Source organism: Primulina tabacum, chromosome 10 (genome assembly GCF_025594145.1).
Source record: "Primulina tabacum isolate GXHZ01 chromosome 10, ASM2559414v2, whole genome shotgun sequence".
NCBI classification, from domain to species: domain Eukaryota; kingdom Viridiplantae; phylum Streptophyta; class Magnoliopsida; order Lamiales; family Gesneriaceae; genus Primulina; species Primulina tabacum.
In genome coordinates, this window is record NC_134559.1 from 16,062,565 (window position 1) to 16,088,804 (window position 26,240).

A 26,240-nucleotide genomic window follows, 5' to 3' on the forward strand; every position below is an offset into this window, starting at 1 on the left:
TATTTTTTTTTCAATTTTCTGGGAATATTTAGCGATTTTTGTAAACGTGAGCCGGTTCTGTGCGGAATGGTATGACGCAGATTACTCCGGAGATGGTTAACTCATTAAAAACAATTTTTTCGATTGTTTTAGCCATAATTTACGTAAATGGTCGCGACACGAGGACTTCCCAATAAGGTCACCCATCCTAGCTCTGCCATCGCGCCAGAACGTTTAACTTCATGGTTCTGATTGGGCGAAAGCAGTGCCGCGTGTTGTCCATCATCATCCGCTCCACACGTACTCGAGGGATATATAAGAATAAACATCCCACTCAATGTCGGGTGCGATCATACCAGCACTAATGCATCGGATCCCATCAGAACTCCGAAGCTAAGGGTGCTTGGGCGAGGGCAGTATTAGGATGGGTGACCCCCGGGGAAATCCTCGTGTTGCACCATTTTTCGTGTTTTTCTATTTTTAATTAATTAGTAACGGACGATTTTTGGCTCAAATCTTCAAAATCTCAATCGGATCAGATAAGACATGTGAAATCAAAGTAGCTCTGGCACTGCCGGATTTGGACAAAATTGTAGCCTAATTTGATTGTAAACGGACAAACGAACGAAACTCATTACTCTACAATGAGCTGGTGAGATTTTAGCCGAATTCCTTCTCTACTCATTACTCTGCAATGAGCTGGTGATATTTTAGCCGAATTCCTTCTCTAAGACCCTCTAATTTGCAATTTTCCGCTTCTGTTAAGCTTCCGTTTCCTCGAGAAATCCGTTTAGGAAGTCCGAAATTCGACTCCAGTTACATTTTATCGTATTCCTGGCTTAATAATAGCTTTACATTCGCTATTTTCTTCTTCTTATTTTTTTCTATTTTATGGGAACATTTAGCGATTTTGTTGTCGTGAGCCGGTTTTGTGCGGAAGGATATGACGTAGATTACTCCGGAGATGGTTAACTCAATAAAAACCATTTTTTCGACTCTTTTAGCTATAATTTACGTAAACGGTTGCGACACGAGGACGTCCCAGGGAGGTGACCCATCCTCGCTCTGCCATCGTGCCAGAACGCTTAACATCATGGTTCCGATTGTGCGAGAGCAGTGCCGCGTCTTGTCCATCGCCGCCCGCTCCACACGTACTCGAGGGATATAAGAATAAACATCCCACTCAATGTCGGGTACGATCATACCAGCACTAATTCAATGGATCCCATCAGAACTCCGAAGTTAAGCGTGTTTGGGCGAGACCTGTACTAGGATTGGTGACCCCCTGGGAAGTTCTCGTGTTGCACCCCTTTTCGTGTTTTTCTATTTTTGATTACTTGTTGAGAGATGATTTTCGGCTCAAATCATCTGAATCTCGATCGGGACCAGATAAGACATTTGAAATCAACGTAGCTCGGGCACTGCCGGATTTGGACAAAATTGTAGCCTAATTTGATATTAAACGGGCAAACGAACGAGACTCATTACTCGGCAATTAGCTGGCGAGATTTTTGCTGAATTTCTTTTCTAAGACCCTCTAATTTGCGATTTTCCACTTCTGTTAAGCTTCCGTTTCCTCGAGAAATTCGCTTAGGAAGTCCGAAATTCGATTTCGGTTCCATTTTATCGTATCCCAGGCATAATAATAGCCTTACATTCGCTATTTTCTTCTTCTTATTATTTTTTCTATTTTCTGGGAATATTTAGCGATTTTTGTAAACGTGAGCCGGTTCTGTGCGGAATGGTAAGACGCAGATTACTCCGGAGATGGTTAACTCATTAAAAAACAATTATTTCGACTGTTTAAGCTATAATTTACGTAAACGGTCGCGGCACGAGGACTTCCCAGGAAGGTCACCCATCCTAGCTCTGCCATCGCGCCAGAACGCTTAACTTCATGGTTCTGATTGGGCGAAAGCAGTGCCGCGTGTTGTCCATCGCCGCCCGCGCCACACGTACTCGAGGGATATAAGAATAAACATCCCACTCAATGTTTGTTGTGATCATACCAGCACTAATGCACCGGATCCCATCAGAAATCCGAAGTTAAGCGTGCTTGGGCGAGACCAGTACTAGGATGGGTGACCCCAAGGGAAGTCCTCGTGTTGCACCCCTTTTCGTGTTTTTCTATTTTTGATTAATTGTTGACGGACGATTTTCGGCTAAGAACATCTGAATCTCGATCAGGACAAGATAAGACATGTGAAATCAACATAGCTCGAGAACTGCAGGATTTGGACAAAATTGTAGCCTAATTTGATTGTAAACGGGCAAATGAACGAGACTTATTACTCCGCAATGAGCTGGCGAGATTTTAGCTGAATTCCTTCTCTAAGACCCTCTAATTTGCGATTTTCCGCTTCTGTTAAGCTTCCGTTTCCTCGAGAAATCCGCTTAGGAAGTCAGAAATTCGATTCCGGTTCCATTTTATCGTATCTCAGGCATAATAATAGCTTTACATTCGCTATTTTCTTCTTCATATTTTTTTTCCTATTTTCTAGGAACATTTAGCGATTTTTGTTGTTGGAGCCGGTTCTGTGCGGAAGAGTATGACGTAGATTACTCCGGAGACGGTTAACTCATTAAAAACAATTATTTCGACTGTTTTAGCTATAATTTACGTAAACGGTCGCGACACGAGGTCTTCCTGGGGAGGTCACCCATCCTAGCTCTTCCATCGCGCCAGAACACTTAACTTCATGGTTCTGATTGGGCGAGAGCAGTGCCGCGTTTTGTCCATCGCCGCCCGCGCCACACGTACTCGACGGATATAAGAATAAACATCCCACTCAATTTCGTGTGCGATCATACCAGCACTAATGCACCGAATCCCATCAGAACTCCGAAGTTATGCGTGATTGGGCGAGACAACTATTAGGATGGGTGACCCTCTGGGAAGTCCTCGTGTTGCATGCCTTTTCATGTTTTTCTATTTTTGAATAATTGTTGACAGACGATTTTCGGCTCAAAACATCTGAATCTCGATCGGGACAAGATAAGACATATGAAATAAACGTAGCTCGAGCACTGCCGGATTTGGACAAAATTGTAGGCTAATTTGATTGTAAACGGGCAAACAAACGAGACTCATTACTCCGCAAAGAGCTGGCGAGATTTTAGCCAAATTCCTTCTCTAAGACCCTCTAATTTGCGATTTTTTGATTCTGTTAAATTTCTGTTTCCTTGAGAAATCCGCTTGGAAAGTCCGAAATTCGATTCTGGCTTAATTTTATCGTATCCCAGGCATAATAACATCTTTAAATTCGCTATTTTCATCTTCTTATTTTATTTCTATTTTCTGGGAACATTTAGCGATTTTTATTTTCGCGAGCCGGTTCTGTGCGGAAGGGTATGATGCAGATTACTAATTCACCGGATCCCATCAGAACTCCAAAGTTAAGCGTGCTTGGGCGAGACCAGTACTAGGATGGGTGACCCCCTGGGAAGTCCTTGTGTTGCCACTCCTTTTCGTGTTTTTCTATTTTTTATTACTTGTTGACAAACGATTTTCGGATCAAATCATCTGAATCTCGATCGGGACCGGATAAGAGATGTTAAATCAACGTAGCTCGGGCACTGCCGGATTTGGACAAAATTTTAGCCTAATTTGATTGTAAAAAGGCAAACGAACGAGACTCATTACTCCGCAATGAGCTGGCAAGATTTTAGCCGAATCCCTTCTTTAAGACCCTCTAATTTGCGATTTTCCGCTTCTGTTAAGCTTCTGTTTCCTCGAGAAATCAGCTTTGGAAGTCCGAAATTCGATTTCGGTTCCATTTTATCGTATCCCAGGGATAATAATAGCTTTACATTCGCTATTTTCTTATTCTTATTTTTTTCTATTTTCTTAGAACATTTAGCAATTTTTGTTGTCGTGAGCCGGTTCCGTGCGGAAGGGTATGACGCAGATTACTCCGGAGACGGTTAACTCATTAAAAACAATTATTTCGACTGTTTTAGCCATAATTTACGTAAACGGTCGCGACACGAGGACTTCCCAGGGAGGTCACCCATCTTAGCTCTGCCATCGTGCCAGAACGCTTAACTTCATGGTTATGATTGGGCGAGAGCAGTGCCGCGAGTTGTCCATCGCCGCCCGCTCCACATGTACTCGAGGGATATAAGAATGAACATCCCACTCAATGTCGGGTGCGATCAAACCAACACTAATGCACCGGATCCCATCAGACATCTGAAGTTAAGCGTGGTTGGGCGAGAGCAGTACTAGGATGGGTGACCCCCTGGGAAGTCCTCGTGTTGCACCCCTTTTCGTGTTTTTAAATTTTTTATTACTTGTTGACAGAAGATTTTCGGCTCAAATCAACTGAATCTCGATCGGGACCAGATAAGACATGTGAAATCAACGTAGCTCGGGCACTGCCGGATTTGGACTAAATTGTAGCCTTATTTGATTGTAAACGGGCAAACGAACGAGATTCATTACTCCGCAATGAGCTGACGAGATTTTAGCCAAATTCCTTCTCTAAGATCATCTAATTTGCGATTTTCCGCTTCTGTTAAGCTTCCGTTTCCTCGAGAAATCCGCTTTGGAAGTCCGAAATTCGATTTCGGTTCCATTTTATCGTATCCCAGGGATAATAATAGCTTTACATTCGCTATTTTCTTATTCTTATTTTTTTCTATTTTATTAGAAAATTTAGCGATTTTTGTTGTCGTGAGCTGGTTCTGTGCGGAAGGGTATAACGCAGATTACTCCGGAGACGGTTAACTCATTTAAAACAATTATTTCGACTGTTTTAGCCATAATTTACGCAAACGGTCGCGACACGAGGACTTCTCAGGGAGGTCACGCATCCTAGCTCTGCCATCGTGCCAGAACGCTTAACTTCATGGTTATGATTGGGCGAGAGCAGTGCCGCGAGTTGTCCATCGCCGCCCGCTCCACACGTACTCGAGGGATATAAGAATAAACATCCCACTCAATGTCGGGAGCGATCATACCAGCACTAATGCACCGGATCCCATCAGAACTCCGAAGTTAAGCGTGTTTGGGCGAGACCAGTAATAGGGTGGGTGATCCTGTAGGAAGTCCTCGTGTTGCACCTCTTTTCGTGTTTTTCAATTTTTTATTACTTGTTGACAGAAGATTTTCGGCTCAAATCAACTGAATCTCGATCGGGACCAGATAAGACATGTGAAATCAACGTAGCTCGGGCACTGCCGGATTTCGACTAAATTGTAGCCTTATTTGATTGTAAACGGGCAAACGAACGAGACTCACTACTCCGCAATGAGCTGACGAGATTTTAGCCAAATTCCTTCTCTAAGACCATCTAATTTGCGATTTTCCGCTTCTGTTAAGCTTACGTTTCCTCGAGAAATCCGCTTTGGAAGTCCGAAATTCGATTTCGGTTCCATTTTATCGTATCCCAGGGATAATAATAGCTTTACATTCGCTATTTTCATATTCTTATTTTTTTCTATTTTCTTAGAACATTTAGCGATTTTGGTTGTCGTGAGCTGGTTCTGTGCGGAAGGGTATAACGCAGATTACTCCGGAGACGGTTAACTCATTAAAAACAATTATTTCGACTGTTTTAGCCATAATTTACGTAAACGGTCCCGACACGAGGACTTCCCAGGGAGGTCACGCATCCTAGCTCTGCCATCGTGCCAGAACGCTTAACTTCATGGTTATGATTGGGCGAGAGCAGTGCCGCGAGTTGTCCATCGCCGCCCGCTCCACATGTACTCGAGGGATATAAGAATGAACATCCCACTCAATGTCGGGTGCGATCAAACCAACACTAATGCACCGGATCCCATCAGACATCTGAAGTTAAGCGTGGTTGGGCGAGGGCAGTACTAGGATGGGTGACCCCCTGGGAAGTCCTCGTGTTGCACCCCTTTTCGTGTTTTTCAATTTTTTATTACTTGTTGACAGACGATTTTCTGCTCAAATCAATTGAATCTCGATCGGTACCAGATAAGATATGTGAAATCAACGTAGCTCGGGCACTGCCGGATTTGGACAAAATTGTAGCCTAATTTGATTGTAAACTGGCAAACGAACGAGACTCATTACTCTGCAATATGCTGACGAGATTTTAGCCGAATTCCTTCTCTAAAACACTCTAATTTGCGATTTTCCGCTTCTGTTAAGCTTCTGTTTCCTCGAGAAATCCGCATAGGAAGTTCGAAATTCGATTCAGGTTCGATTTTATCGTATCCAGGCATAAAAATAGCTTTACATTCGCTATTTTCGTCTTCTTATTTTTTTTCTATTTCCTGGGAATATTTAGCTATTTTTGTTGTCTTGAGCAGATTCTGTGCGAAAGGGTATGACGCAGATTACCCCGGAGACGGTTAACTAATTAAAAACAATTATTTCGACTGTTTTAGCTATAATTTACGTAAACGGTCGCGACACGAGGACTTCCTAGGGAGGTCACCCATCCTAGCTCTGCCATCGCACCAGAATGCTAAACCTCATGGTTCTGATTGGGCGAGAGAAGTGTCGCGTGTTGTCCATCTCCGCCGCGCCACACGTACTCAAGGTATGTAAGAATTAACATCCCACTCAATGCCAGGTGCGATCATACCAGCACTAATGCACCAGATCCCATCAGAACTCCAAAGTTAAGCGTGCTTGGGCGAGACCAGTACTAGGTTGGGTGACCCCCTGGGAAGTCCTCGTGTTGCCACCCCTTTTCGTGTTTTCTATTTTTTATTACTTGTTGACAGACGATTTTCGGCTCAAATCATCTGAATCTCGATCATGACCGGATAAGAGATGTGAAATCAACGTAGCTCGGGCACTGCCGGATTTGGACAAAATTGTAGCCTAATTTGATTGTAAACGGGCAAACGAACGAGACTCATTACTCCGCAATGAGCTGGCAAGATTTTAGCGGAATTCTTTCTCTAGGACCCTCTAATTTGCGATTTTCCGCTTCTGTTAAGCTTCCGTTTCCTCAAAAAAATCCTCATAGGAAGTCCGAAATTCGATTTCGGTTCCATTTAATCGTATCGCAGGGATAATAATAGCTTTACATTCGCTATTTTCTTATTCTTATTTTTTTCTATTTTCTGGGAACATTTAGCGATTTTTGTTGTCGTGAGCCGGTTCTGTGCGGAAGGCTATGACGCAGATTACTCCGGAGACGGTTAACTCATTAAAAACAATTATTTCGACTGTTTTAGCTATAATTTACGTAAACGGTCGCGACACGAGGACTTCCTAGGGAGGTCACCCATCCTAGCTCTGCCATCGCACCAGAATGCTAAACTTCATGGTTCTGATAGGGCGAGAGAAGTGCCGCGTGTTGTCCATCTCCGCCGCGCCACACGTACTCAAGATATATAAGAATTAACATCCCACTCAATGTCAGGTGCGATCATACCAGCACTAATGCACCGGATCCCATCAGAACTCCAAAGTTAAGCGTGCTTGGGCGAGACCAGTACTAGGTTGGGTGACCCCCTGGGAAGTCCTCGTGTTGCCACCCCTTTTCGTGTTTTCTATTTTTGATTACTTGTTGACAGACGATTTTCGGCTCAAATCATCTGAATCTCGATCGGGACCGGATAAGAGATGTGAAATCAACGTAGCTCGGGCACTGCCGGATTTGGACAAAATTGTAGCCTAATTTGATTGTAAACGGGCAAACGAACGAGACTCATTACTCCGCAATTAGCTGGCAAGATTTTAGCGGAATTCTTTCTCTAGGACCCTCTAATTTGCGATTTTCCGCTTCTGTTAAGCTTCCGTTTCCTCAAAAAAATCCTCATAGGAAGTCCGAAATTCGATTTCGGTTCCATTTTATCGTATCCCAGGGATAATAATAGCTTTACATTCGTTATTTTCTTATTCTTATTTTTTTCTATTTTCTGGGAACATTTAGCGATTTTTGTTGTCGTGAGCCGGTTCTGTGCGGAAGGGTATGACGCAGATTACTCCGGAGACGGTTAACTCATTAAAAACAATTATTTCGGCTGTTTTAGCCATAATTTACGTAAACGGTCCCGACACGAGGACTTCCCAGGGAGGTCACCCATCCTAGCTCTGCCATCGCGCCTGAACGCTTAACTTCATGGTTCTGATTGGGCGAGAGCAGTGCCGCGGGTTGTCCATCGCCGCCCGCTCCACACGTATTTGAGGGATATAAGAATAAACATCCCACACAATGTCGGGTGCGATCTTACCAACACTAATGCACCGGATCCCATCAGAACTTTGAAGTTAAGCTTTCTTGGGCGAGAGCAGTACTAGGATGGGTGACCCCCTGGGAAGTCCTCGTGTTGCACCACTTTTCGTGTTTTTCTATTTTTTATTAATTGTTGACAAGCGATTTTCGGCTCAAATTATCTGAATCTCGATCGGGATCAGATAAGACATGCGAAATCAAGGGAGCTCGGACACTTCCCGATTTGGACAAAATTGTAGCCTAATTTGATTGTAAACTGGCAAACGAACGAGACTCATTACTCCGTAATAAGCTGACGAGATTTTAGCTGAATTCCTTCTCTAAAACACTCTAATTTGCGATTTTTCTCTTCTGTTAAGCTTCCGTTTCCTCGAGAAATCCGCATAGGAAGTTCGAAATTCGATTCAGGTTCGATTTTATCGTATCCCAGGCATAATAATAGCTTTACATTCGCTATTTTCTTCTTCTTATTTTTTTTTTCTATTTTCTGGGAACATTTAGCGATTTTTGTTTTCGTGAGCCGGTTCTGTGCCGAAGGGTATGACGCAGATTACTCTAGAGTTGGTTAACTCATTAAAAGCAATTATTTCGACTGTTTTAGCCATAATTTACGTAAATGGTCGTGACACGAGGACTTCCCAGAGAGGACACCCATCCTAGCTCTGCCATCGTGAGCCGGTTTTGTGCGGAAGGGTATGACGCAGATTACTTCAGAGTCGGTTAACTCATTAAAAAAAATTATTTCGACTGTTTTAGCCATAATTTACATAAATGGTCGCGACACGAGGACTTCTCAGAGAGGTCACCCATCCTAGCTCTGCCACCGCGCAAGAACGCTTAACTTCATGGTTCTGATTGGGCAAGAGCAGTGCCGCGTGTTGTCCATTGCTGCCCGAGCCACACGTACTCGAGGGATATAAGAATAAACATCCCACTCAATGTCGGGTGCGATCATACTCGCACTAATGCACCGGATCCCATCAGATCTCCGAAGTTAAGCGTTCTTAGGCGAGAGCAGTACTAGGATGGGTGAACCCCTGGGAAGTACTCGTGTTGCCCCTTTTCGTGTTTTTCTATTTTTTATTACTTGTTGACAAACGATTTTCGGCTCCAATCATCTGAATCTCGATCGGGATAAGATAAGACATGTGAAATAAACGTAGCTCGGGCACTCCTGGATTTGGACAAAATTGTAGTCTAATTTGATTGTAAACGGGCAAACGAACGAGACTTATTACTCCGCAATGAGCTAAAGAGATTTTAGCCGAATTTCTCTAAGACCCTTTAATTTGCGATTTTCCGCTTCTTTTAAGCTTTCGTTTCCTCGAGAAATCCGCTTAGGAATTTTGAAATTTGATTCCGGTTCCATTTTATCGTATCCCACACATAATATTAGCTTTACATTCGCTATTTTCTCCTTCTTATTTTTTTTCTATTTTCTGGGAACATTTAGCGATTTTTGTTGTCGTGAGCCGGTTCTGTGCCGAAGGGTATGACGCAGATTACTCCAGAGTTGGTTAACTCATTAAAAGCAATTATTTCGACTGTTTTAGCCATAATTTACGTAAATGCTCGTGACACGAGGACTTCCCAGGGAGGACACCCATCCTAGCTCTGCCATCGTGCCAGAACGCTTAACTTCATGGTTCTGATTGGGCGAGAACAGTGCCGCGTGTTGTACATCTCCGCCCGCTTCACACGTACTCGAGAGATATAAGAATAAACATCCTAATAAATGTCGGTTGCGATCATACCAGCACTAATGCACCGGATTCAATTAGAACTCAGAAGTTAAGCGTGCTTGGGCGAGAGCAGTACTAGGATGGGTGACCCCCTGGGAAGTCCTTGTGTTGCGCCCCTCTTCGTGTTTTTCTATTTTTGATTACTTGTTGACAGACGATTTTCGGCTCAAATCATCTGAATCTCGATTTGGACCAGATAAGACATTTGAAATCAACGTAGCTCAGGCACTGCCGGATTTGGACAAAATTGTACCATAATTTGATTGTAAACTGGCAAACGAACGAGACTCATTATTCCGCAATGAGCTGATGAGATTTTAGCCGAATTTTTTCTCTAAGACCTTCTAATTTGCGATTTTCCTCTTCTGTTAAGCTTCCGTTTCCTCGAGAAATCCGCTTAGGAAGTCCGAAATTCGATTCAGGTTCCATTTTATCGTATTCCAAGCATAATAATAGCTTTACATTCGCTATTTTCTTCTTCTTATTTTTTTTCTATTTTCTGGGAACATTTAACGATTTTTTTTGTCGTGAGCCGGTTCTGTGCGGAAGGGTATGACGCAGATTACTCCGGAGACGGTTAACTCATTAAAATATATTATTTCGACTGTTTTAGTTAAAATTTACGTAAACGGTCGCGACACGAGGACTTCCCAGGGAGGTCACCCATCCTAACTCTGCCATCGCGCCAGAACGCTTAACTTCATGGTTTTGATTGGTCGAGAGCCGTGCCGCGTGTTGTCCATCTCCGCCCGCTCCACAGGTACTCGATGAATTTAAGAATAAACATCCCACTAAATGTCGGGTGCGATCATACCAGCACCAATGCACCGGATCCCATCAGAACTCCGAAGTTAAGCGTGCTTGGGCGAGAGCAGTACTAGGACGGGTGATCCCCTGGGAAGTCCTCGTGTTGCACCCCTTTTCGTTTTTTTATATTTTTGATTACTTGTTGACAAATGATTTTCGGCTCAAATCATCTGAATCTCTATCAAGACCAGATAAGACATGTGAAATCAACGTATCTCGGACACTGCGGGATTTGGACAAAATTGTAGCTTAATTTTATTGTAAACGGGCAAACGAACGAGACTCCGCAATGGGCTGGCGAGATTTTAGCCGAATTCCTTTTCTAAGACCCTCAAATTTGCTAATTTCCGCTTCTGTTAAGTTTCCGTTTCCTCGAGAAATCCGCTTAGGAAGTCCCAAATTCGATTGCGGTTCCATTTTATCGTATCCCAAGCATAATAATAGCTTTACATTCGCTATTTTCTTATTACTATTTTTTTTTCTATTTTCTGGAAACATTTAGCGATTTTTGTTGTCGTGAGCCAGTTCTGTGCGAAAGGATATGACGCAGATTACTCCGGAGACGGTTAACTCATAATTTACATAAACGGTCGCGACACGAGGACTTCCCAGGGAGGTCACCCATCCTAGCTCTGCCATCGCGCCAGAACGCTTAACTTCATGGGTATGATTGGGCGAGAGCAGTGTCGCGTGTTGTCCGTCGCCGCCCGCTCCACACGTACTCGAGAGATATAAGAATAAACATACCACTCAATGTCGGGTGCGATCATACCAGCACCAATGCACCGGATCCCATCAGAACTACGAAGTTTAGCGTTCTTGGACGAGAACAGTACTAGGATGGGTGACCCCCTGGGAAGTCCTTGTGTTGCACCCCTTTTCGTGTTTTTCTATTTTTGATTACTTGTTGACAGACAATTTTGGGCTCAAATCATCTGAATCTCGATCGGTACCAGATATGACATGTGAAATCAACGTAGCTCGGGCACTGCCGAATTTGGACAAAATTGTAGCCAAATTTGATTTTAAACGGGCAAACGAACGAGACTCATTATTACGCAATGAGCTGGCGAGATTTTAGCCAAATTCCTTCTCTAAGACCCTCTAATTTGCGATTTTCCGCTTCTGTTAAGCTTCCTTTTAGCCAAATTCCTTCTCTAAGTCCGAAATTCAATTCCGGTTCCATTTTATCGTATCTCAGGCATAATAATAGCTTTACGTTTGCTATTTTCTTTTTCTTATTTTTTTTCTATTTTCTGGAAACATTTAGCGATTTTTGTTGTCGTAAGCCGACTCTGTGCGGAAGGGTATAACGCAGATTACTCCGGAGACGGTTAACTCATTAAAAAATATTATTTCGACTGTTTTATCCATAATTTACATAAACGGTCGCGACACGAGGACTTCCCAGGGAGGTCACCCAGCCTAGCTCTGGCATCGCGCCAGAACGATTAACTTCATGGTTCTGATTGGTCGAGAGCAGTGCCACGTGTTGTCAATCGCCGCCCGCTCCACACGTACTCGATGGATATAAGAATAAACTTTCCACTCAATGTCGGGTGCGATCATACCAGCACTAATGCACCGGATCCCATCAGAATTCCGAAGTTAAGCGTGCTAGGGCGAGAGCAGTACTAGGATGGGTGATCCCCTGAGAAGTCCTCGTGTTGCACCCCTTTTCGTGTTTTTCTATTTTTGATTACTTGTTGACAGATGATTTTCGGCTCAAATCATCTGAATCTCGATCGGGACTAGATAAGACATGTGAAATCAACGTAGCTCGGGCGCTGCCGGATTTGGACAAAATTGTAGCCATATTTGATTGTAAACAGGCAAACGAACGAGATTCATTACTCCGCAATGAGCTGACGAGATTTTAGCTGAATTCCTTCTCTAATTTGCGATTTTCCGCTTCTGTTAAGCTTCCGATTCCTCGAGAAATCAGCTTAGGAAGTCCGAAATTCGATTTCGGTTCCATTTTATCGTATCCCAGGGATAATAATAGCTTTACATTCGCTATTTTCTTTATATTATTTTTTTTCTATTTTCTGGAAACATTTAGCGATTTTTGTTGTCGTGAGCCAGTTCTGTGCGAAAGGGTATGACGCAGATTATTCCGAAGACGGTTAACTCATTAAAAAAAATTATTTCGACTGTTTAGCCATAATTTACGTAAACGGTCGGGACACGAGGACTGCCCAGGGAGGTCACCCATCCTAGCTCTGCCATCGCGCCAGAACGCTTAATTTCATGGTTCTGATTGGGCGGGAGCAGTGCCACGTGTTGTCCATCGCCGCCCACTCCACACGTACTCGAGGGATATAAGAATAAACATCCCACTCAATGTCGGGTGCGATCATACCAGCACTAATTCACCGGATCCAATCAGAACTCCGAAGTTAAGCGTTCTTGGGCGAGAGCAGTACTAGGATGGGTGGACCCCCTGGGAAGTTTTCGTGTTGCACCCCTTTTCGTGTTTTTCTATTTTTGATTACTTGTTGATAGACGATTTTTGGCTCAAATCATCTGAATCTCGATCGGGACTAGATAAGACATGTGAAATCAACGTAGCTCGGGGCACAGCCGGATTTGGAAAAAATTGTAGCCTAATTTGATTGTAAACGGGCAAACGAACGTGACTCATTCTCCGCACTGAGCTGGCGAGATTTTAGCCGAATTTCTTCTCTAAGACGCTCTAATTTTGGATTTTCCGCTTCTGTTAAGCTTCCATTTCCTCGAGAAATCCTTTTAGGATGTCCGAAATTCGATTCTGGTTCCATTTTATCGTATCCCAGGCGTAATAATAGCTTTACATTCGTTATTTTCTTCTTATTATTTTTATTCTATTTTCTAGAAACATTTAGCGATTTTTGTTGTCGTGAGTCGGTTCTTTGCGGAAGGGTATGACGCAGATTACTCCGGAGACGGTTAACTCATTAAAAACAATTATTTTGACTGTTTTATCCATAATTTAAGTAAACGGTCGCGACACGAGGACTTCCCAGGGAGGTCACCCATCCTAGCTCTGCCATCGCTCCAGAACGCTTAACTTCATGGTTCTGATTGGGCGAGAGCAGTGCCGCGTGTTGTCCATCGCCGCCCGCTACACACGTACTCGAGGGATATAAGAATAAACATCCCACTCAATTTCGGGTGCGATAATACCAGCACTAATGCACCGGATCCCATCAGAACTATGAAGTTATGTGTGCTTGGGCGAGAGCAGTACTAGGATGAGTGACCCCCTGGGAAGTCCTCGTGTTGCACTTCTTTTCGTGTTTTTTTATTTTTGATTACTTGTTGACAGACGATTTTTGGCTCAAATCATCTGAATCTCGATCGAGACCAGATAAGACATGCGAAATCAAAGTAGCTCGGGCACTGCCGGATTTGGAAAAAATTGTAGCCTAATTTGATTGTAAACAGGCAAACGAACGAGACTCATTACTCCGCAATGAGCTAACGAGATTTTAGCCGAATTCCTTCTCTAAAACCCTCTAATTTGCGATTTTTCGCTTCTGTTAAGCTTCCGTTTCCTCGAGAAATCCGCTTAGGTAGTTTGAAATTCGATTCCGGTTCCATTTTATCGTATCCCAGGCATAATAATAGCTTTACATTCGCTATTTTCTTATTCTTATTTTTTTTTCTATTTTCGGGAAACCTTTAGCGATTTTTGTTGTCGTGAGCCAGTTCTGTGCGAAAGGGTATGACGCAGATTACTCCGGAGACCGTTAACTCATTAAAAACAATTATTTCGATAGTTTTAGCCATAATTTACGTAAACCGTCGCGACACGAGGACTTCCCGGGGAAGTCACCCATCCTAGCTCTGCCATTGCGCCAGAACGCTTAACTTCATGGTTCTGATTGGGCGAGAGCAGTGCCGCGTGTTGTCCATCTCCGCCCGCGCCACACGTACTCGAGGTATATAAGAATAAACATCCCACTCAATGTCTGGCGCGATCATACCAGCACTAATGCACCGGATCCCATCAGAACTCTGAAGTTAAGCGTGCTTGGGCGAGAACAGTACTAGGATGAGTAACCCCTTGGGAAGTCCTCATGTTGCACCCCTTTTTGTGTTTTTCGATTTTTGATTACTTGTTGACAGATAATTTTCGGCTCAAATCATCTGAATCTCGATTGGGACCAGATAAGACATGTGAAATCAACGTAGCTCGGGCACTGCCGGATTTGGACAAAATTTTAGCTTAATTTGATTGTAAACGGGCAAACGAACGATACTCATTACTCCGCAATGAGCTGGCGAGATTTTACCCGAATTCCTTCTTTCAGACCCACTAATTTACGATTTTCCGCTTCTGTTAAGCTTATGTTTCCTCGAGAAATCCCCTTAGGAAGTCCGAAATTCGATTTCGGATCCATTTTATCGTATCCCAGGCATAATAATATCTTTACATTCGCTATTTCCTTATTCTTATTTTTTTTTCTATTTTCTGGAAACATTTAGCGATTTTTTGTTGTCCTGAGCCAGTTCTGACGCAGATTACTCCGGAGACGGTTAACTCATTAAAAACAATTATTTCGACTGTTTAGCCATAATTTACGTAAACCGTCGCGACACGAGGACTTCTCGGGGAGGTCACCCATCCTAGCTCTGCCATCGCGCCAGAACTCTTAACTTCATGGTTCTTATTGGGCGAGAGCAGTGCCGCGTGTTGTCCATCGTCGCTCGCTCCACACGTACTCGAGGGATATAAGAATAAACATCCCACTCAATGTCGGGTGCGATCATACCAGCACTAATGCACCGGATCCTATCAGAAGTCCGAAGTTAAGCGTGCTTGGGCGAGAGCAGTACTAGGATGGGTCACCCCCGGGAAGTTGTCACGCCCCGTGTTCGAAGAGCATGTGACATCCGGCATTGTTTTAACAATTAGTTTTAAACAATTATGCCTCGTATCGAAATGACTAAAACCAGTCTTTTTCATAAATAAAACATTGTCTTTACATTGACAATAGTATAAGAATAATCAGAGTTGCAAATGCGAAAACTGAACAAAAGGAAAATAAAGTCTTGATTTCTTGTATCTTGCTCATCGGCAACCATCCCCAGAAGGCTTCTTGTTCCTCCTCATTCAGTTACTCTTCATTTTAATCTGAAATTTGTAAGGGGTGAGTGTTTTGGGAAACACTCAGCAAGTGGGGGTCGATCGATTTCCAATGATACATATAGAACTTAATCTTTAAAACATTTCTTTAACAAACTATCAAATCTTATCACTTTTAACTCATCATAACAGAAACGAAATAAATATGAGACAGAGGTTATCAGAAGATTCAGAGCAGTTCAGAAACAGATCAGAACAATTCTGAACTGAACAGATCGGAACAGACAGAACACTGTTACTCATCTCATTTCCATGGTCAAATTGTCCCCAATATGTTAGTCCTCTAAGGGTTGAGGCCAGAACACGGTTTTATACCCACCGATGGGGGCCAGACAGAACATGGTTTTATACCCACCAATGGGGGCCAGACAGAATTACAATTCTCGTCCCATTTCAAATCGAGTTGTAATAGTGCAACACAGAATTCAAAGTTTACCAGACAGAACTTATCAGAGTTTTCAGATATCAGAGTTTCAGACGGATTCAGCGGAACCGACGAATTTCGAAGCATAGAAGAAAACACATAATCGATCGAAATTTTAAAAGAAGGTCATCATGTTGTTTTCAAAAAAAGAGGACACATTCATGCATGTCATAACTTATATATTAAAGATTTAAAAATACAAACGAATATACATATCAAAAACCCACTTACAGTACTCTCGAAGTTACGGTTCGAAATGTGCAGAACTTTGGCGAACGAAACTTGTTGAATTTCGGCCAAGTGATGACCGAACCAGGAGATGATCTTCACAACGATTTGGATAGCAAATCACAGCATGGAAAAGCCGGAACAACTCCTCCTTCTTTCTTCCTGCAAGCGACAGCCGAGAGGTGGTTTTGGAGGGAAAGGAGCCAATTTTTCTTGCTGATTTTTGGGTGTGATTTCTTTAGCATGTTGAGGTGGTATTTATAGGTGAAGTATGGTCTTTTCCCCTCCCCATGACCGAAATATTGGAGCCCAAGCAAGCCATCAATGTGGTCAAGGTTAACTCAAGCATCAAAGGTCACCTTGGTTTACTAAAGAGTCCATTCTTGCACAATAATTTGGTCCAAGCCTCTTAGCTCTTCCCTTAGCTCCCTTTCTTGGTTAACTCAATAGTCATCACTTGTATAATAAGTTTTTCCAAACCTTTAGTTCTTTTAGCTCCTTCTTTGGTTAACTCAATGGTCATAAATATGTCCAATCCTTTAGCTCTTCTCCTTGGTTTACTCAAGGGTAATTTCTTGCACATTAAAATTTTCCAATGCTTTAGCTCTCCTCCTAGCTCTATTTTTTTAATTCTTTTAGGACAAGAAAGAATGAGCTTCATTGAGCTAAAAGATTGAGCTCATGAGCATGGGGTTTCTTTTCCAAGAATCTTGGAGCTTCCTTGAGCTGAGGGTTTTAGCTTGTGAGGTAAGGGTTTCCTCTTCCGAGTGGCGTACCCTCAATTCTCAAGGTTTTGCATTGCCTCAGCTTCTTTTTGAGCTACTTTTCGAGCTTTTTGAGGTGCTTTGCTTTGAAAAATCCGGGTTCTCACATCCCCCCCTCCTTATTGGAAGTTTCGTCCTCGAAACTTGAGTTAGATAAATCTTTAAAAAGTGAGGGTGCCGAGTGCGCATACGTTCTTCAAATTCCCAAGTTGCTTCTCGTTCCATATGATTCGACCATTGTATCTTGACATATGGAATTGTTCGGCATCTCAGCACTTGGTATTTGGTGTTACTTGAATAAGGACTTCTTCATATTTCATTTCCTCGTTCACATTTCCTTTGATTAGTAGCGGTTCAATTTCAAGAATGCTACTTGGATATGAGACATACTTCCTTAGCAGTGAGACATGGAAGACGTTGTAAATCCTTGACATGCCTGGTTGTAAAGCCCGCTGATAAGCTAGGTTTCCCATTTTTCTCAGTATTTCGAAGGGTCCGACATATCTTGGAGTTATCTTTCTAGAATTGCTGAATCGAACCACTCCTTTCATTGGGGAAACTTTAACATAAGCTTTCACACCATTTTCAAACTCCAACGGTCTTCACTTTAAATAAGCCCAGCTCTTTTGTCGATCATGAGCTGCCTTGCGTTTTTCCTTGATAATAGCTACTTTATCAACAATTCAAGTACCATGATAGCTTTCTCTCTGATTTCAATACTTCCATGATAATTATTGTTATCGGCAAATTCAATCAAAGGGGTGTGTTTATTAGAGTCCGAGGTCCATGGCACACGCCCTAAAATATCTTCAATAGTTCGATCCACCGTCTTTGTCTCATGTTTAATTCCTTTTGTGTGAATAGTATTTGAGGCTTTGATGATTGATAAATTTCACACATTTGACACTAAAGAAATTGATTCTCTAGATCTTTGGCTCAAATATAATTGTGGCTAATTCACTATCATGTGTTGGATAATTTTGCTCACATGGTTTTAATTTCATCGATGCATAGGCAATTAATTGCCCTCTTGAATGAGAACACATCACAATCCTCTTTTGATGCATCATTGTAAATTGTGAAATTCTTGCCTTCTTCAGGAAGTACTAATACTAGCGTAGAAACGAGTTTCTTTTTCAAGATCTAAAACTCTTCTCACATTCTTCACTCTAATTGAATTTAGGGTTCTTCTGAGTGAGCTTGGTGAGCGGAAGAAAATCCTTCAACACATTTTCTTAATAGCCAAATAATCCCGAAAACTTCAAATTTCTATTCCAGTATTCGATCAAGGCCAGTCTATGATTACCTCCACCTTATTGGTGATCCACTGATATGCCCATTTCAGATATTATATGACCGAAGAATGTGACATTTTTTAATCAAAATTCACATTTCTTAAATTTAGTATTTAGTTATTTTTCTCTGAGCATCGGTGGAGCAAGACGAAGATCTTCCTTGCGGTCTTTCTCACTTGTTGAATATACAAGAATGTCTTCAATAAATGCTACCACAAACTTGCCGAGGAATTTTCTTGAACACTCTGTTCATGAGTTCTATGAATGTTGCTGGAGCATTGGTCATGCCAAAAGGTATTATCATGAACTCATAGTGTCCATACCCTTTTCTTTTTAAGGCTGTTTTAGGAATATTCTCTGCCTTGGCCTTCAATTGTGATAGTCTGATCTTAGATAGAGCTTCGAAAAGATCTTAGCTCCTTTTAACTGATAGAAAAGGTCATCTATTCTTAAAAGATGACATTTGTTCTTGATCTCATATAGTACTTTGTCGAATGACACACTATCTTGTACTTTCACCATTCTTCTGTACCAATAAGATTGAATCTCCCCAAGAAGAGGCACTTGGTCTGATTTGTTTTTGTCTAACAAATCTTGGAATCGAACTTTTATCTCCTTGAGTTCAACTGAAGCCATTTGCTAGGGTTCTTTAGATATTGGTGCAGCACGAGCTATAAAGTTACTTTCGAATTCTTTCACGATCTTAGATAATTCAAAGTAACGCTTCCAGAACTCTCGTACCACGGGAATATTTTTATATCTTGAGCTTAATTCCTTCTTTTTCTTCTCTCATTATCGCTAGTTAGACTTCTTAGCCATACTCCATGGCTTTCTAAGTTTGAGAAGCAGAAAGGAAGGATTTTTGTTCCTTATCCTTGCCATAAAATACGATTTATTCTTGGATTGGAGTTTGGCATTCTTACCTCGACCATCTAACACTGCATGATTCTTGTCCAACCAACCAATTCTCAGAATGACGTTGAAATTTACCATAGTACACTAAATAAAATCGGCACTGAATATATGCGTATCCATACTTATTGTGTTCTAAATTATCACGATTACTATCTCCAAACATAAAATCAATATAGAATCTTAGAACATAACTCCTTATCAGCCTATTGACTTAAGTCCCAATAACCTAGTTAAAATTTCTTTCAACATTGTACGGAAGAAATTAATTCCTCAAACAATTCTTCTTTTACTAAATCTGTCTTTAATCAAAACTATGAGCCTAACATGCTTTAATACAAACAAGCTTCGTTGGATGTCTTTCTCTACAAATCTTTCCCCTATTTTTCTTTTTACTATAAGAAGAGTCATAACCTATTATGCATGCTACACTTCCCTTGATGTCCACCAATATCTCATAACTCTCTTTATTTACCTAAGGTAATGACCTTAATTTCTTAACTTAAGTTATTGTTTCTTAACTTTATTAAATATTCCAAAATCTTACATATTTAAATTTATCGCTTAATAGCCCAAATTTAAATGTCCATACCGTTAATTATTGACATAAAAATCAACTTTTACATCTGAATATCAAAACTTATATAATTCTTATCTCATATTTTCATAAATAATTTATTATCCGCGAATCAAACATTTCATCTTAAGTCGGAAGAATTCCCAAATGTAAGTCAACTTATATCAGAGTATTTGTATTCCCAAAAATATAAGTCAAATTATCTTTGATAGGTATGTTCCCAAAATATATTTCAACTTATCTATGTACATTCTCAAAGAAATGTTACACTTTTTTCTTTCATATCATTTAACCATAATACCAGTCTAGCCTACTTTATCATCTCTCAACATTACTGTTCTTTTTCCACTACATCCATAGGTGCTTCTTCTTCTTCTTCCACATTTTCCACGACAAGGTGCGCAGTCTATCCATTGCACCATGAAGCTTGGCGATGTAACGTTCTTGCTTGCTAGAAAGGTCTTCATGTTGATGACGAGAACGGTTAGCAAGGTTTTTCTAAGTTTCAATCCTTACTATCAACTTTCGATTAAGGGAAACTAGTCATTCCACGTGTAGTGTTAGGGCGAGCTGGCTCTTTGCTCGATCAAGGTGATGGTTGAGATTATGTATATCAGTTTGAAGCAGATTCTTAATCTTTGTGAGTTCTTGTTTATCTTGTTTTCCTCAAGTAATGTTGACGCATGCGAAGTGCGGCTTGAGCACGAGTACAAGACCATAAATTGAGGTAAAATTTCATAATGGTATCAAAGTAAAGGATAGAAAGGTAAAAATTTTGATTGAAACAAAGATTTCGTGGAACTTTCTATACTAGAAATTTCAGAATGATTGAAGGAAATAGATTTCGAATTTCTCAAAGAATTTTGGAAAGATTGAGAGTTTGTTTCAGAATGTACTAGGCTTTTGCCAAAATTTGACTTCTTCAAATTTTGTCTGTCAAAATCCCAGCAGGATTATGAACCTGACGGCTCTGATACCACTTAAATGTCACGCAAAGTGTCTGAAGCGCCTGTGACATCCGGCATTGTTTTAACAATTACTTTAAAATAATTAAGCCTCGTATCGAAATGCCAAAAACCAGTCTTTTTCATAAATAAAACATTGTCTTTACATTGAAAATAGAATAAAAATACATCAGAGTTGCAAATGCGGAAACTGAACAAAAGGAAAATAAAGTCTTGATTTCTTGTATCTTGCTCATCGGCTACCATCCCCATAAGGCTTCTTGTTCTTCCTCATTCAGTTGGTCTTCATTTTAATCTGAAATTTGTAAGGGGTGAGTTTTTGCGAAACACTCAGTAAGTGGGGGTCGATCGATTTCCTATGATACATATAGAACTTAATCTTTAAAACATTTCTTTAACAAACTTTCAAATCTTATCATTTTTAACTCATCATAACAGAAACAAAATAAATATGAGACAGAGGTTATCAGAAGATTCAGAGCATTTCAGAAACAGATCAGAACAATTCAGAATAGAACAGATCGGAACAGACAGAACACTGTTACTCATCTCATTTCCATGGTCAAATTGTCCCCAATATGTTAGTCCTCTAAGAGGTGAGGCCAGAACACGGTTTTATACCCACCAATGGAGGCCAGACAGAACATGGTTTTATACCCACCAATGGGGGCCAGACAGAATTACAATTCTCGTCCCATTTCAAATCGAGTTGTAACAGTGCAACACAGAATTCAAAGTTTACAAGACAGAACGTATCAGAGTTTTCAGATATCAGAGTTTCAGATGGATTCAGCGGAACCAAAGAATTTCGAAGCATAGAAGAAAACACATAATCGATCGAAATTTTAAAAGACGGTCATCATGCTGTTTTCGAAAAAAGAGGACACACATTCATACATTTCATGACTTATATATTCAAGATTTAAAAATACAAACGAATATACATATCAAAAACCCACTTACAATACTCTCGAAGTTACGGTTCGAAATGTGCAGAACTTTGGCGAACGAAACTTGTTGAATTTCGGTCAAGTGATGACCGAACCAGGAGATGATCTTCACAACGATGTGGATAGCAAATCAGAGAATTGAAAAGCCGGAACAACTCCTCCTTCTTTCTTCTTGCAAGCGACAGCCGAGAGGTGGTTTTGGAGGGAAATGAGCCGATTTTTCTTGCTGATTTTTGGGTGTGATTTCTTTAGCATGTTGAGGTGGTATTTATAGGTGAAGGATGGACTTTCCCCCTCCCCATGGCCGAAATATTGGAGCCCAAGCAAGCCATCAATGTGGTCAAGGTTAACTCAAGCATCAAAGGTCACCTTGGTTTAGTAAAGAGTCCATTCTTGCACAATAAATTGGTCCAAGCCTCTTAGCTCTTCCCTTAGCTCCCTTTCTTGGTTAACTTAATAGTCATCACTTGTATAATAAGTTTGTCCAAACCTTTAGTTCTTTTAGCTCCTTCTTTGGTTAACTCAATGTTCATAAATATATCCAATCCTTTAGCTTTTCTCCTTGGTTTACTCAAGGGTAATTTCTTGCACATTAAATTTTTCCAATGCTTTAGCTCTCCTCCTAGCTCTATTTTTTTTATTCTTTTAGGACAAGAAAGAATGAGCTTCATTGAGGTAAAAGATTGAGCTCATGAGCATGGGGTTTCTTTTCCAAGAATTTTGGAGCTTCCTTGAGCTGAGGGTTTTAGCTTGTGAGGTAAGGGTTTCCTCTTCCGAGTGACGTACCCTCAATTCTCAAGAGTTTACGTTGCCTCGGCTTCTTTTTTAGCTACTTACCGAGCTTTTAAGGTGCTTTGCTTTGAAAAATCCGGGTTCTCACAGAAGTCTTCGTGTTGCACCCCTTTTCGTGTTTTTCTATTTTTGATTACTTGTTGACAGACGATTTTCGGTTCAAATCATCTGAACCTCGATCGGAACCAGATAAGACATGTGAAATCAACTTAGCTCATGCACTGCCGGATTTGGACAAAATTGTAGCCTAATTTGATTGTAAATGGGCAAACGAACGAGAATCATTACTCCGCAATGAGCTGGCGAGATTTTAGCCGAATTCCTTTTCTAAAACCCTCTAATTTGCGATTTTTCGCTTTTGTTAAGCTTCCGTTTACGCGAGAAATCCGCTTAGGAAGTCCAAATTTTATTCCGGTTCCATTTTATCGTATCCCAGGCATAATAATAGCTTTACATTCGCTATTTTCTTATTCTTATTTTTTTTTCTATTTTCTCGAAACATTTAGCGATTTTTGTTGTCGTGAGCCGGTTCTGTGCGGAAGGGTATGATGTAGATTACTCTGGAGACGGTTAACTAATTAAAAACAATTATTTTGACTGTTTTATCCATAATTTACGTAAATGGTCGCGACACGAGGACTTCCCGGGGTGGTCACCCATCCTAGCTCTGCCATCGCGCCAGAACGCTTAACTTCATGGTTCTGATTGGGCGAGAGGTGTGCTGCGTGTTGTCCATTGCTGCCCGCTCCACACGTACTCGAGGTATATAAGAATAAACATTTCACCAAATTTCGGGTGCGATCATACTAGCACTAATGCACTGGATCCCATCATAACTCCGAAGTTAAGCGTGCTTGGGCGAGACCAGTACTCGGAAGTCCTCGTGTTGCACCCCTTTTCGTGTTTTTCTATTTTTGATTGATTACTTGTTGATAGGCGATTTTCGGCTCAAATCATCTAAATCTTGATCGTGACCAGATAATAAATGTGAAATCAACGTAACTCGGGCACTGCCGGATTTGGACAAAATTGTAGCCTAACTTGATTGTAAACGGGCAAACGAACGAGACTCATTATTCCGCAATGAGCTGACGAGATTTTAGCCGAATTCTTTCTCTAAGACCCTCTAATTTGCGATTTTCCGCTTCTGTTAAGCTTTCGTTTCTCGAGAAATCCTCTTAGGAAGTTCAAAATTCGATTACGGTTCCATTTTATCGTATCCCAGGAATAATAATAGCTTTACATTCGCTATTTTCTTCTTCTTATTTTTTTTTCTATTTTCTGGCAACATTTAGCGATTTTTGTTGTCGTGAGCCGATTCTGCGCTGAAGGGTATGACGCAGATTACTCCGGAGACGGTTAACTAATTAAAAACAATTATTTCGACTGTTTTAGCCATAATTTACGTAAACGGTCGCGACACGAGGACTTCCCGGGGAGGTCACCCATCCTAGCTCTGCCATCGCGCCAGAATGTTTAACTTCATGGTTCTGATTTGGTGAGAGCAGTGCCGCGTTTAGTCCATCGCCGCCCGCTCCACACGTACTCGAGGGATATAAGAATAAACATCCCACTCAATGTCGGTTGCGATCATACCAGCAATAATGCACCGTATCCCATCAGAACTCCGAAGTTAAGCGTGCTTGGGCGAGAGCAGTACTAGGATGGGTGAACCCCTAGGAAGTCCTCGTGTTGCACCCCTTTTCGTGTTTTTCTATTTTTGATTAGTTGTTGACATACGATTTTCGGTTCAAATCATTTGAATCTCGATCGGGACCAGATAAAACATGTGAAATCAACGTAGCTCGGGCACTGCCGGATTTGGACAAAATTGTAGCCTAATTTTTTTGTAAACGGGCAAACGAACGAGACTCATTACTCCGCAATGAGCTGACGAGATTTTAGACGAATTCCTTCTCTAAGATCCTCTAATTTGCGATTTTCCGCTTCTGTTAAGCTTCCGTTTCATCAAAAAATCCGCTTAGAAAGTCCGAAATTCGATTACGGTTCCATTTTATCATATCCCAGGCATTATAGTAGCTTTACATTCGCTATTTTCTTCTTCTTATTTTTTTTTCTATTTTCTGGGAAAATTTAGCGATTTTTATTGTTGTGAGACGGTTCTGTGCGGAAGGGTATGACGCAGATTACTCCGGAGACGGTTAACTCATTAAAAACTATTATTTCGACAGTTTTAGCCACAATTTACGTAAACGGTCGCGACACGAGGACTTCCCAGGGAGGTCAACCATCCTAGCACTGCCATCGCACCAGAACGCTTTACTTCATGGTTCTGATTGGGCGAGAGCATTGCCGCGTGTTGTCCATCGCCGCCCGCTCCACAATTACTCGAGGGATATAAGAATAAACATCCCACTCAATTTCGGGTGCGATCATACCCGCACTAATGCACTAGATCCCATCAGAACTCCGAAGTTAAGCGTGCTTGGACGAGAGCAGTACTAGTATGGGTGACCCCCTAGGAAGTCCTCGTGTTGCGCCCATTTTGGTTTTTTCTATTTTTGATTACTTGTTGACAGACGATTTTCGGCTCAAATAATCTGAATCTCGATCGGGACCTGATAAGACATGTGAAATCAACGTAGCTCGGGCAATGTCGGATTTGGAAAAAATTGTAGCCTAATTTGATTGTAAACGGGCAAACGAACGAGACTTATTATTCCGCAATGAGCAGACGAGATTTTAGCCGAATTCTTTCTCTAAGACCGTCTAATTTGCGATTCCGCTTCTGTAAAGCTTCCGTTTCCACGAGAAATCCGCTTAGGAAGTTCGAAATTCGATTCCGGTTCCATTTTATCATATCCCAAGCATAATAATAGCTTTACATTCGCTATTTTCTTCTTCTTATTTTTTTTCTATTTTCTGTGAACATTTAGCGATTTTTGTTGTCGTGAGCCGGTTCTGTGCAGAAGGGTATGATGCAGATTACTTCGTAGACGGTTAACTCATTAAAAACAATTATTTCGACTGTTTTATCCCTAATTTACCTAAACGGTCGCGACACGAGGACTTCCCAGGGAGGTCACCCATCCTAGCTCTGCCATCGCGCCAGAACGCTTAATTTCATGGTTCTGATTGGGCGAAAGCAGTGCCGCGTGTTGTCCATCGCCGCCTGCTCCACACTTACTCCAGGGATATAAGAATAAACATCCCACTTAATGTCGGATGCGATCATACCATCACTAATGCACTGGATCCCATCAGAACACTGAAGTTAAGCGTGCTTGGACGAGAGCAGTACTAGGATGGGTGACCCCCTGGGAAATCCTCGTGTTGCTCCCATTTTCCTGTTTTTTTATTTTTGTTTACTTGTTGACAGATGATTTTCAGCTCAAATCATCTGAATCTCGATCGGTACGAGATAAGACATGTGAAATCAACGTAGCTCGGGCAATACCGGATTTGGACAAAATTGTAGGCTAATTTGATTGTAAACGGGCAAACGAACGAGACTCGTTACTCCGCAATGAGCTGGCGAGATTTTA

At 41.5% G+C, this 26,240-nt stretch overlaps 20 non-coding genes and 4 pseudogenes across 20 annotated transcripts; all 24 read left to right on the top strand.

Moving 5' to 3' along the window:
- The first annotated feature begins 321 nt into the window (after positions 1-321).
- LOC142516312 (5S ribosomal RNA) lies at positions 322-440 on the top strand. The gene has a single exon (XR_012812114.1). It is a non-coding gene; the product is annotated as a 5S ribosomal RNA (ribosomal RNA).
- Positions 441-1,170: 730 nt separating this feature from the next.
- On the top strand, positions 1,171-1,289 carry LOC142510232 (5S ribosomal RNA). The gene has a single exon (XR_012808357.1). It is a non-coding gene; the product is annotated as a 5S ribosomal RNA (ribosomal RNA).
- Positions 1,290-1,974: 685 nt separating this feature from the next.
- LOC142516806 (5S ribosomal RNA) lies at positions 1,975-2,093 on the top strand. Its single transcript, XR_012812580.1, has one exon. It is a non-coding gene; the product is annotated as a 5S ribosomal RNA (ribosomal RNA).
- A 683-nt stretch (positions 2,094-2,776) lies between these two features.
- On the top strand, positions 2,777-2,895 carry LOC142510719 (5S ribosomal RNA; annotated as a pseudogene).
- A 428-nt stretch (positions 2,896-3,323) lies between these two features.
- LOC142512772 (5S ribosomal RNA) lies at positions 3,324-3,443 on the top strand (annotated as a pseudogene).
- Positions 3,444-4,126: 683 nt separating this feature from the next.
- On the top strand, positions 4,127-4,245 carry LOC142506474 (5S ribosomal RNA). Its single transcript, XR_012804766.1, has one exon. It is a non-coding gene; the product is annotated as a 5S ribosomal RNA (ribosomal RNA).
- Positions 4,246-4,927: 682 nt separating this feature from the next.
- LOC142508519 (5S ribosomal RNA) lies at positions 4,928-5,046 on the top strand. The gene has a single exon (XR_012806728.1). It is a non-coding gene; the product is annotated as a 5S ribosomal RNA (ribosomal RNA).
- Positions 5,047-5,728: 682 nt separating this feature from the next.
- Positions 5,729-5,847, top strand: LOC142517358 (5S ribosomal RNA). Its single transcript, XR_012813108.1, has one exon. It is a non-coding gene; the product is annotated as a 5S ribosomal RNA (ribosomal RNA).
- Positions 5,848-6,528: 681 nt separating this feature from the next.
- Positions 6,529-6,647, top strand: LOC142506751 (5S ribosomal RNA). Its single transcript, XR_012805032.1, has one exon. It is a non-coding gene; the product is annotated as a 5S ribosomal RNA (ribosomal RNA).
- A 682-nt stretch (positions 6,648-7,329) lies between these two features.
- Positions 7,330-7,448, top strand: LOC142516535 (5S ribosomal RNA). The gene has a single exon (XR_012812324.1). It is a non-coding gene; the product is annotated as a 5S ribosomal RNA (ribosomal RNA).
- A 683-nt stretch (positions 7,449-8,131) lies between these two features.
- Positions 8,132-8,250, top strand: LOC142510184 (5S ribosomal RNA). The gene has a single exon (XR_012808310.1). It is a non-coding gene; the product is annotated as a 5S ribosomal RNA (ribosomal RNA).
- An 840-nt stretch (positions 8,251-9,090) lies between these two features.
- LOC142508540 (5S ribosomal RNA) lies at positions 9,091-9,209 on the top strand. Its single transcript, XR_012806748.1, has one exon. It is a non-coding gene; the product is annotated as a 5S ribosomal RNA (ribosomal RNA).
- Positions 9,210-9,887: 678 nt separating this feature from the next.
- On the top strand, positions 9,888-10,006 carry LOC142507526 (5S ribosomal RNA). The gene has a single exon (XR_012805781.1). It is a non-coding gene; the product is annotated as a 5S ribosomal RNA (ribosomal RNA).
- A 683-nt stretch (positions 10,007-10,689) lies between these two features.
- On the top strand, positions 10,690-10,808 carry LOC142513541 (5S ribosomal RNA). Its single transcript, XR_012809482.1, has one exon. It is a non-coding gene; the product is annotated as a 5S ribosomal RNA (ribosomal RNA).
- A 646-nt stretch (positions 10,809-11,454) lies between these two features.
- LOC142508841 (5S ribosomal RNA) lies at positions 11,455-11,573 on the top strand. The gene has a single exon (XR_012807042.1). It is a non-coding gene; the product is annotated as a 5S ribosomal RNA (ribosomal RNA).
- Positions 11,574-12,253: 680 nt separating this feature from the next.
- On the top strand, positions 12,254-12,372 carry LOC142513428 (5S ribosomal RNA). The gene has a single exon (XR_012809375.1). It is a non-coding gene; the product is annotated as a 5S ribosomal RNA (ribosomal RNA).
- Positions 12,373-13,044: 672 nt separating this feature from the next.
- LOC142508320 (5S ribosomal RNA) lies at positions 13,045-13,164 on the top strand. The gene has a single exon (XR_012806540.1). It is a non-coding gene; the product is annotated as a 5S ribosomal RNA (ribosomal RNA).
- Positions 13,165-13,847: 683 nt separating this feature from the next.
- On the top strand, positions 13,848-13,966 carry LOC142509952 (5S ribosomal RNA). The gene has a single exon (XR_012808097.1). It is a non-coding gene; the product is annotated as a 5S ribosomal RNA (ribosomal RNA).
- A 684-nt stretch (positions 13,967-14,650) lies between these two features.
- On the top strand, positions 14,651-14,769 carry LOC142508982 (5S ribosomal RNA). The gene has a single exon (XR_012807176.1). It is a non-coding gene; the product is annotated as a 5S ribosomal RNA (ribosomal RNA).
- A 670-nt stretch (positions 14,770-15,439) lies between these two features.
- LOC142512600 (5S ribosomal RNA) lies at positions 15,440-15,559 on the top strand (annotated as a pseudogene).
- A 7,968-nt stretch (positions 15,560-23,527) lies between these two features.
- LOC142512616 (5S ribosomal RNA) lies at positions 23,528-23,629 on the top strand (annotated as a pseudogene).
- A 687-nt stretch (positions 23,630-24,316) lies between these two features.
- On the top strand, positions 24,317-24,435 carry LOC142508464 (5S ribosomal RNA). The gene has a single exon (XR_012806675.1). It is a non-coding gene; the product is annotated as a 5S ribosomal RNA (ribosomal RNA).
- Positions 24,436-25,119: 684 nt separating this feature from the next.
- LOC142506391 (5S ribosomal RNA) lies at positions 25,120-25,238 on the top strand. The gene has a single exon (XR_012804685.1). It is a non-coding gene; the product is annotated as a 5S ribosomal RNA (ribosomal RNA).
- Positions 25,239-25,918: 680 nt separating this feature from the next.
- Positions 25,919-26,037, top strand: LOC142510022 (5S ribosomal RNA). The gene has a single exon (XR_012808163.1). It is a non-coding gene; the product is annotated as a 5S ribosomal RNA (ribosomal RNA).
- Positions 26,038-26,240: the final 203 nt, after the last annotated feature.